The 9,936-nt window shown below is 41.0% G+C and overlaps 1 pseudogene; it reads left to right on the top strand.

Moving 5' to 3' along the window:
• The first annotated feature begins 1,514 nt into the window (after nt 1–1,514).
• The window catches only part of LOC117074169, a 34,697-nt pseudogene continuing 26,275 nt past the window's right edge, over nt 1,515–9,936 (top strand).

The raw sequence follows: 9,936 nt of genomic DNA, 5'->3' as shown, positions 1-9,936 counted from the left end.
AGTGTTTGTGCAATGAGATTGAAAAGGCAAAGAGCTCTGTATATCTCAGTACAAGAATGCCAACAGACTGCTAATGGAAGTTAGAGAATGGGTAAATGTCAGACAAGGACCAGTGACTCTTTGAGGATCAGTTACCTTTTCAATACAGATCAAAATCCTCAGTACAAACTACTAATATGCCACATGTGTCAGATTACCCCTCCATTCTATCAACAATATCAATGGGGTGGCCTATCTTCCTGTCCGAGTAGCACTACAACTCCAATCTTAAAAACTGTATCTACGACGTAAGACTTTTCTTCTGGGCTGTGTTATCGAAGCATGGCAAACATCTTTCTCTTTTGTTCTCTGTTCTTTGTTGTCTTGGATTAATTATCTTAATTGATGCCATATTAAGTTTCACAGTTTTCCAAGAGTAAAATTTGGTTAATCATCCTTGAAACTTATTTTCCATAATCCCTCAGAGCCAATCAGCCAATATCAGGTCTATGCTATCTCTGAAATACACCTTAAATAAGACCCTTCTTATTCTTTCCCCACCACCATTATTGCTATCCCCTTAGTCCATGTTTCTATTTTTCTTCTGCCTGACCCTGGTAATAGACCCCTCTCCAATCTCTCTACCAGTAATCTCTCCCACCTTAATTTATTATATATGCTCCTACCAGAGTTATATTTATAAAAGAAAGTTTTGATGACATCTGTCTCTTGCTTAAAAATGTATTCAGTGACATTCCCCTATTCGTTAAAACTCAGTTCCTTGCCAGGGCCCACAAGGCCTAAATGACCTGATTCCAACTTCCCTTACCAGCCCCGTCTCTTCTCATTCTCCCTCCTCTTCTACTCTAACACTACTAAATTCCTCTTAAGAACCTGATTGTATAATTCTATGTCTTTGCATATATACATCAATTTTTTTTGCTTTCACTTCCCTCTCTGCCCCAAATTCTTCAGGATACCCTGTGAAATGAGCTTAAATATTCTCTCCTCCATGAATCCCTTCCTAACCACTTAGGCACGGTTAATCAGTCCTGTGTCAGGATTATAATATCACTTTGGCGTTGGACTGGGGATAGCAGCTGGAGCTTAAGCTGTGTTCATGGTGGGATCCAGTTATATCCAGGCAAGGCTGGCAGCCTGGAGAGGAAAGATCTGTAGAAGCTATTTGCACTAGGAACCAGGGGCCTTGAAAGTATCAGGTCCAGACACTGACCAGAACCAGTTTCGTGAGAAGCAATGTTTTATGAACAAATGGAGTCTGTTTCTCATATATTTCCCCAGGTCCACAATAGCCCTAAACTCCTATCTGAATCCTTGGGAAAGAGGACTGCAAAATATATATATATACTCAAAAACTATCTCATTGAGAGCTCAGTGGGCCACTAAAACCAGGAGCACAGATTGGGCACAGCCATGAAAAGCAAAAGGCACTTTCCTTAGGTTCATATAAAAGTAGTTCCATTACTGTTTGGATTCATTGAACTAGCTCGAGAAAGCTTGATGCAGCTTTAGAAATGGTCATGCTAAAAATGTTCATTGTCTGCCCCTCTGTGGGGGAAGTGAGGAGGGAAGAAGGGTTAGTTAGGCTGCAGAAACTCATCCCTGTGGCTATGGGACAAGAGGAGGTTTTAGCAGCAGGTATCCCAAAAGGGAAATAAAGCAAGATTTAAAAAAATGTGGGGATTGCCACATTTTAGGTCAAAAAACCATATTAATGAACCCAAATGGAATATACCTTAGAGACCTTCATCCATTCATTTACCACTTGTTCATGAGGGTCTACTCTGTGAATACATCCTATCAGGTGCCAAGGACATGGCAGAGAATAAGACAGACACAGGAAGGTGAAAGTAGATCATAAACCAGCCCACAAATAAAAGCCAAAGGGCATTTTAGTTTAATAAAATGAGTTTAATAAAAAATTAAAGACGTTGACGCAATTGAGAGCTGGAGTCAGTGTAGGTCTCACCGAGAAGATGCCACTAGAGCTGAGACTTGAAAAGCAAAAAACAATCAGCCTTGTGAAGATCCTGAAGGAAGAACATTCCAGGTAGCATTAGCAGCAAGGGCACAGGCCTGAAGATCATAATAAGCTTGGCGTTTCAAAGACCCAAGAGAAGGTCACAGGGGAAACCGCAGTGTGTGAGCAAGTGAAAGAGTGGCAGAAGGTGATTCATGAAGATGAGTAGGCATTGAGTCATGGAGAAACTGGTAAACCACGTCAGGCATTTGGACTTTATTCTGTGTGCAATAGGAAACTTCTAGAAGGTTTTAGCTAGGAATTGCCATGATCTGAATTTTGTTTTTGTGGCTTCACCATAGTTGCTCTGTAAAGCCTGGAATGTGGAAGGAAGTGGCAGCAGAAGGGGAAGTGGAGAGATCGGTCTAGAGACCATGGCAGTATTTCAGGAAAATGATGGTGGGTGCTGAGATGAAGATAGCAGCACTGGAAACAGAAAAATACTTAGCTGACTTAGGACATACTTTGCAGATACAGTAGACAGGATTTGCTGACATGTTGGATGTTGAAGTGGAGAAAAAAACAGTGGTAAAAACATTTCATGGGACCAGGCACGGTGGCTCACACCTGTGATCTCAGCACTTTGGTAGGCCAAGGTGGGTACATCACTTGAGATCAGGCATTTGAGACCAGGCTGGCCAACATAGTGAAACCCCGTCTCTACTAAATATACAAAACTTAGCCAGGCGTGGTGGCTGGCACCTGTGATCCCAGCTACTCGGGAGGTTGAGGCAGGATAATCATTTGAACTGGCAGGCGGAGGTTGCAGTGAGCCGAGATCGTGCCATTGCACTCCAGCCGGGGTGACAGACTCCGCCTCAAAAGAGAAAAAAAGAAAAGAAACAAAAACAAACGAACAAACAAACAAACAAAACACTGCATGATTTCTAGCTGAAGCAACTCTTAGAGAACTGGCTAATTATTGAAAAGGGGAGAGAACTGGGAATAGATTCGGGGAGAGGGCTGTTTATTTTGTGACCTTTTAGAAATTCAGAGAAGATGTCAGGTAGGCAATTGGATTGAAAAACAGTTTGGAGGTCGGGAGAGAGGTCATGGTTGCAGAGTTACATTCAGAAGCTATCAGAATATCAGTAATGGAAACAGTTCCAGGAATAAGTGAGGGAGATCTGGGGAAGCAAACCGAGATTTCACAACCTCATACAGTGTTATTTGCAAGATAGTGTTAATGATTTTAGAGAGGCTTAAGGCATGAACTGTATGAGGCACCGAGCTTAAATAACAGAGATCTAAAGCCAAAAAAAAAAAAAAAAAAATCCGCACTTATCTTTTGTCTTCCTATAACTTCTCTAACCTGTGATTTGATAACTCCTAAATATCCTCCATGCCTTTCCTTGAAGATGCTGCTGTCATCTGCCTTCCCGTTCACCTTCAGACTTCTGTGGCATCTCCTTTTGTGATTATAGTAATATCATCGGGATAGAGTTGAAAAAACTAGAATTTATTTATCTAATGAGTAATATTTGTGTGATTCGAGAAAGATATGTGTAAAATGACCAAGTGTCATATTAGTTAGCTACTAGGTTGCTGCAGAACTAATTGCAGTTTTTGCCATTACTTTTAATGCGGAACTGGACAATAAGCAATTAAAAGTAATGCCAAAAACTGCAATTACTTTTGTGCCAACCTAGTTTCTAGAATAAAAAAAAAAAGGAAGGCAAAATTTTAGTAATCAAAAATTATCCTTGAAAATCTTCCAAATTGTCCATCTAAAGCAGAATACTTTATATATCAACCCTATACAGATACAAATTTCTCAATAAGTCCAAAGAAGACTGGTTTTGCTCCAGCACTAATACAAACTACTCCTGGGGTCGAGTACCAGATAAAAGCTGTGGTTGTACCAAAGAATACTAGCAGATAGATTTGAATTCATGAATGTTCCGAGTTCATGTGAAATGAGTTTACATTATAACTAATACTAGTCTAAGCTTCTTTCTAGTCAGATACGTAGATCCTAAAGGGGAGTTTTCCGGTGGTAATGGAGGGGAGCTTTGTGCAGTAGGTATCAAGGGTCCTAAGAACGCAGAAATGAGACTGCTGAGAACATATGTCCCTGATTCAGGAGCAAAGAATGCATTTGCTTATTATGGAATATGAGTGGGGTAATGTGTAAGAATTTGTAAGCCACAACACAGGATTAATGTCAACGTTACTTATAATTTTCTAAAACAAATTCTATGTGTTTTGAGTTCCTATTCAAAAAAGCTGGCAAGAAATTCAATCTTTGTTATCACTGAGTTTGCTACACAGACTCTAGGATCTGCTACACAGACTCTGAGATCTGCAGAGCCAAGCCCACTGCCTGGGAAGGGCCTTCTGGTTTCCTGTTCGTGAAGTTCATTGCCTGTATGCTCATTATTCAAGCCAGCAGGGGCTCTTTGAGAGCAGGGACTCCAATATGTCTTTGTCAGGATCAAAGTATCCAAAATTTCCACTTGCACCGCAGGTCTCATCAGAGATTCCACAGCCACCCCAAGTAGATAAAATGTGCAATTCTTTTAGAAACTGTAAAGCCCAGGGCTGGCCTCCCCTTTGCCCCCACCCCTCTCCATAATGGTGTTTCAACCTCCAAGCTTCAGCCTTAACTTTGCCTGCATAATGGCTCCTTCCAGCAAAGATCCAGTACAATATTGAGGTTGGGCTTTAAAAAACAAAACTAGTTTGTTTTTATGGCCCATGGTACAAAAGACCCCCCAGACAGGGAATCACAAAGACTTGGTATATAGGAAGGAAAATACATGCAAAAGAAAGGATGTTACAGTACAAAATAATATTTTCATAGATTATTCTGCTACCATTTCTATGGTAGAGGGAAATGGCTTTACTGGATGGGGATTACAAAGTATTCTGCAAATATGGAAAATAGATATAATCCATTGAAACCACAAACATGTACAGATCCAATGACTTGCTGCAAATTTAGTTGTTCGAGTCAGTCTTGAGTTGTCACATTGCTTATTGTCATCTCTAAAGGGCACCGAATTCAAAAAGTCTTCCTAAACAAGTTAGAGGACATTGTTATCACCACATTATGCCAGAATACAAGAGGCTACAGCTACCAGAAGACCGTACTGGGACTGGCAAGAAGTTAACCACATTTTCATGCTGAATTTGATGGAAAATTGGATGCATTCCAGTCTGTTTACAGTCTGGGTAGGAGGGACAGATTTCCCAATAGCACATTTAGCATGTTGCAGCATAGTTTATCTGTCTGCAAATCTGTCCATCCCACCAGACTATCTCTGCCTTGAGAAGTGGAATCCTGACACGCTCATTTCCACAGTTCCAGCAAGTCTTATGGTCTGGCATACAAAGGGCACTCAGTAAGTAAAGCCCACTACCATGGTTGGGAAAAGGCTTTTTCTGCTTAGTTTTCTGTTTGTCATGACACCCCTTCTGCAATTAAAACCGTCATTTATTGCTTATACTCTACAATCCATTGACTTACTAGTTTGGGGCCAATTTTTGGGAGCGCTTCGTGACAAAGTCAGCCATGCTTCAACCCCTTGGCTGTTCTCCCTGCAGAGCTATTCCAGAAGCTACAGAGGATGCTTTTTTAATCTCAGACCTTCTGCTGCTCTCTAGTTGACTCTGGTTAAAGAATTCTCCTATAATCCCATTAGGATCAGCTTTTCTCCATCTGTTCCTTATCACGAATCATTATTAGATGAAAGACAAAAATCCTATCACTTTAGTTAACTGGGTCACTAAGAACCATATGAGTCCTGTGTTCCTGTTCTGAAAGCATAATTAAAGCCCTGACTAATTAGTATTAAAGTAACCTTAATTAACTAACCTAACTTACCACTAATCAAGGGAATGGGCCTTCCGAGATCTCATGGATCATTTTCTAGTCAGTACACGATATAAGCTAATATACATACATACCCCTATGGATGCACTCATTAAAAAAAAAATTAAAACTCTTCATTGTTGGGAGTGTAAGTTGGAGGTTACTTGCTTACTTGCTTATTTATTTATACTCTGCCTCTTCCCACAAAGGATTGGACTCAGAGGACATTATCTTGCATTTGTACTGCAGAGCTCTTGCCATGATTATGAAACAAGAAGGTATTTAGCATGCTCTTTACTTGCTTTGGGTTATTAGTAAGCCCATGATAATTATGTTACCAAAATAATGTAGAGGCTGCTGTATCTGATTTCCACATTACAGATAGTCCCTAGTCATCTATGTGACTTAGAATGCATCACTTTACCTCCCTGGAACCCAGCTTCCTCATCTATGTAATGAGTCCAGTTCAGTCATGCACCCATAATGACATTTTGGTCAACAACAGACCACTTTTATAATAGTAATCCCGTAAGATTATAATGGAGCTGAAACATTTCTGTTATCATGGTGATGCTGGTGTAAACAAATGTGCTGTGCTGCCAGTCAAAAATATAGGTTAGTACATAGTACTTGATAACGATGATAAGCAACTGTGTTACTGGTTTATGTGTTTACTGTACCGCACTTTTCATCGTTATTTTAGCGTGTACTCCTACTACTTATTTTTTAAAAAGGTAACTGTAAAAGAGCCTCAGGCAGGTCCTTCAGAGGTGTTCCAGAAGAAGGCATTTTTTTTTACAAGGGATGACAGCTCCATGCATGTTATTGTCCCTGAAAATCTTCCAGTGGAATAAGGCATGGAAGTGAAAGAGAGTGATATTCAGGATCCTGACCCTGTGTACTCCTGAGTTGATATGTGTATTTGTGTCTTAGTTTTTAACAACAACAAAAAAAAGTTTAAAAAGTAAACAAAAAAAAAATCTTTGAAAATAGAAAAAAGGCTTAAAAAATAAGGATATAAAGAAATTCTTCTTTTTTTGTGAGACAGAGTCTGGTTCTGTTGCCCAGGCTGGAGTGCAGTGATGAAATCTCAGTTCACTGCAACCTCCACCTCCTGGGTTCAAGCGATTCTCATGCCTCAGCCTCCAGAGTGACTGGGATTACAGGCGCGTGCCACCATGCCCAGCTAATTTTTTGTATTTTTAGTACAGACAGGGTTTCACTATGTTTGCCAGGCTGGTATGGAACTCCTAGCCTCCAGTGATCCACCCACCTCAGCCTCCCAAAGGGCTGGGATTACAGGCGTGAGGCACTGCACCCAGCCAGAAAATATTTGTGTACAGCTGTATAATGTGTTTGTGTTTTAAACTAAGTGTTATTACCAGAGTCAAAATGTTTTAAAAACATTAAAAGTTGATAAAGTTTAAAAGTCACAGTAAGCAAAGGTTCATGTATTATTAAAAAAGAATTTTGTAAATTTAGTGTCACCTGAGTGAACAGTGTTTATAAAGCCCACAGTAGTGTTTAGTAATGCCCTAGGCTTTCACATTTACTCACCAGTCACTGATTCACCCAGAGCAACTTCCAGTTCCACCAACTCCATTCATGGTAAATGCCCCATACAGATGTATCATATTTTGTTTTTCATATTGCCTTTTAGTTTTTTGTTTGTTTGTTTTGTTTAGACAAAGTCTAGCTCTGTTGCCCAGGCTGGAATGCAGTGATGCAATTATAACTCACTGCAGCCTTGCATTCCTGAGCTCAAGTAATCCTCCTGTCTCAGCCTTCCAAGTAGCTAAGACTACAGGTACATGCCACCATGCCCAGCTAAAAAAAAAATTTTTTTTGAATTACGTTTTGTAGAGGCACAGTCCCACTATGTTGTCCAGGCTGGTCTCAAACTCCTGACCTCAAACTATCTTCCCACCTTGGCCTCCCAAAGTGCTGGGATGCAGGTGTGGGCCATCACGCCTGGCCAATATACCATCTTTTAACTGGTCCTTTTCTATGTTTGTATGTGTTTAGGCACACAAATACTTACCATTGTGTTACAATTGCCTACAGTATTTAGTACAGTAACATGCTATATAGGCTTGTAGCTTAGGACCAATAGGCTGTATGTTATATAGCCTCAGTATGAAGCAGTCTATACAGTCTAGGTTTGTGTCAGTACACTCTACAATCTTCACAATGAAATTGTCTAACAATGCATTTCTCATATAATTTCTTTGCATGATTGGATATTAAGGCCCCTCCCAACTTTGAACATGCTCAGTTATTCTCTGAGTGTAAAGTTTCTTTGATCTCTAAGTTCTCTATCTTGCAAACCTAACAGACGTGATGTCTATTCTCTAATACAGAGTCATTTTTTGTGACTGATCTTAATTATCGACCCTTTTGAGAGCTTATATCATACAGTCTGCAAGACTGTCTAACGAGAAAGCAGAATAACAAAATGCCTTTTGCAACTAATTTCAGAAACACGGGAGAGGATCCACCAAAGTATCTATCTTATGCAGCTCTGATATTGTCACAGTAGTTTGCTAACCAAACATGGACAGGGCAGGAGAGGACCCCCCTGCCCTGCACCAGGAATGTCAGTCAACCTACAGGTGACGGTCAGGCAGTTGCTAAACTGTCTCTCTAAAATAAGAATTAGTCTCAGCCAGTGCCAGGGAAAAGCAGTCCCCCAATAGATAGAAAAACCTGAGGCCAGGCATCGTGGCTTACACCTGTAATCCCAACACTTTGGGAGACTGAGGCAGGTGGATCACCTGAGGTCATGAGTTCTAGACCAGCCTGGCCAACATGGAGAAACACTGTCTCTACTAAAAATACAAAATTAGGCAGGCGTGGTGGTGCATGCCTGTAATCCCAGCTACTTGGGAGGCTGAGGCAGGAGAATCGCTTGAACCCAGGAGGTGGAGGTTCCAGTGAGCCAAGATTGCACCGTTGCACTCCAGCCTGTGCAAGTGTGAAACTTCATCTAATAATAATAAAAAAAGAAAGAAAGAAAGGAAAAGAAAAAAGAAAAACCTGAAACTGTTGATCAGCTTTCCAGTAAGACCTCAGGAATTGGGTGAGTGGGCTCAAGCATGTGCTCTAAGGCAAAATGGTAGAGTTTAACTGATATATGACCTTACAGGAGCACTTGACTGGTAAGTGGGAAAAAAAACCTCAAGAGAACATGCATACAACTCCCGTAAACTACTGTGCATATGCCCCCCACTGCCAAGCACTAGCAGGCCACTGTGCATGAGGACAGCCCATCCCAAGGGAAGAATCGGGAGAAGTAACATAAGACCCGGAAGCATGCCAAACCCTAAGGTAAAGTCAACCTGGGCACTTGATCTTTCAAGTTGCCTGACTGGCCCTCTTCCAAGTGCAATTTACTTCCTTTCATTTGTGAACCCCCGAGTACCTGAGACAGGTCTCAGTTAATTTAGAAAGTTTATTTTGCCAAAGTTGAGGATGTGCGCCCGTTACACAGCCTCAGGAGGTCCTGATGACAAGTGCCCAATGGGGTCAGAGTACAGTTTTGTTTTTATACATTTTAGGGAGAGACATGAGACATCAATCAACATATGTAAGATGAATATTGGTTCTATCCAGAAAAGGCGGGACAACTTGACACAAAGTTGGGACTACTTGAAGCGGGAGGGGGCTTCCAGGTCACAGGTAGGTAAGAGAAAATTGTTGCATTCTTTTGAGTTTCTGACTAGCCTTTCCAAAGGAGGCAATCAGATGTACATTTATCTCAGTGAGTAGAGGGGTGACTTTGTATAGAATGGGAGGCAGGTTGGCCCCAAGCAGTTCCCAGCTTGATTTTTCCCTTTAGTTTAGTGGTTTGGGAGCCCCAAGATTTATTTTCCTTTCACACATTCTTGTTCTAAAGCCTTTTAATAAACTTGCCCTTCTGCTCTAAAACTTGCCTCCATCCCTCACTCTGTCTTATGGCCCTCGGTCAAATTCTTTCTTCTGAGGAGGCAAGAACTGAGGTGATTGCAGACCTGTACAGATTCACTGCCACTGACAGTATCTGAAGTACCACACTTCAGTTCTACAGTGTGAGATATTGTGCATTTATCTATCATTTGCCATT

The sequence above is a fragment of the Trachypithecus francoisi genome, unplaced genomic scaffold, assembly GCF_009764315.1.
Source record: "Trachypithecus francoisi isolate TF-2019V2 unplaced genomic scaffold, Tfra_2.0 Lachesis_group5, whole genome shotgun sequence".
Taxonomy (NCBI): Eukaryota; Metazoa; Chordata; class Mammalia; order Primates; family Cercopithecidae; genus Trachypithecus; species Trachypithecus francoisi.
This window is presented reverse-complemented; position numbering and strand designations above follow the sequence as displayed.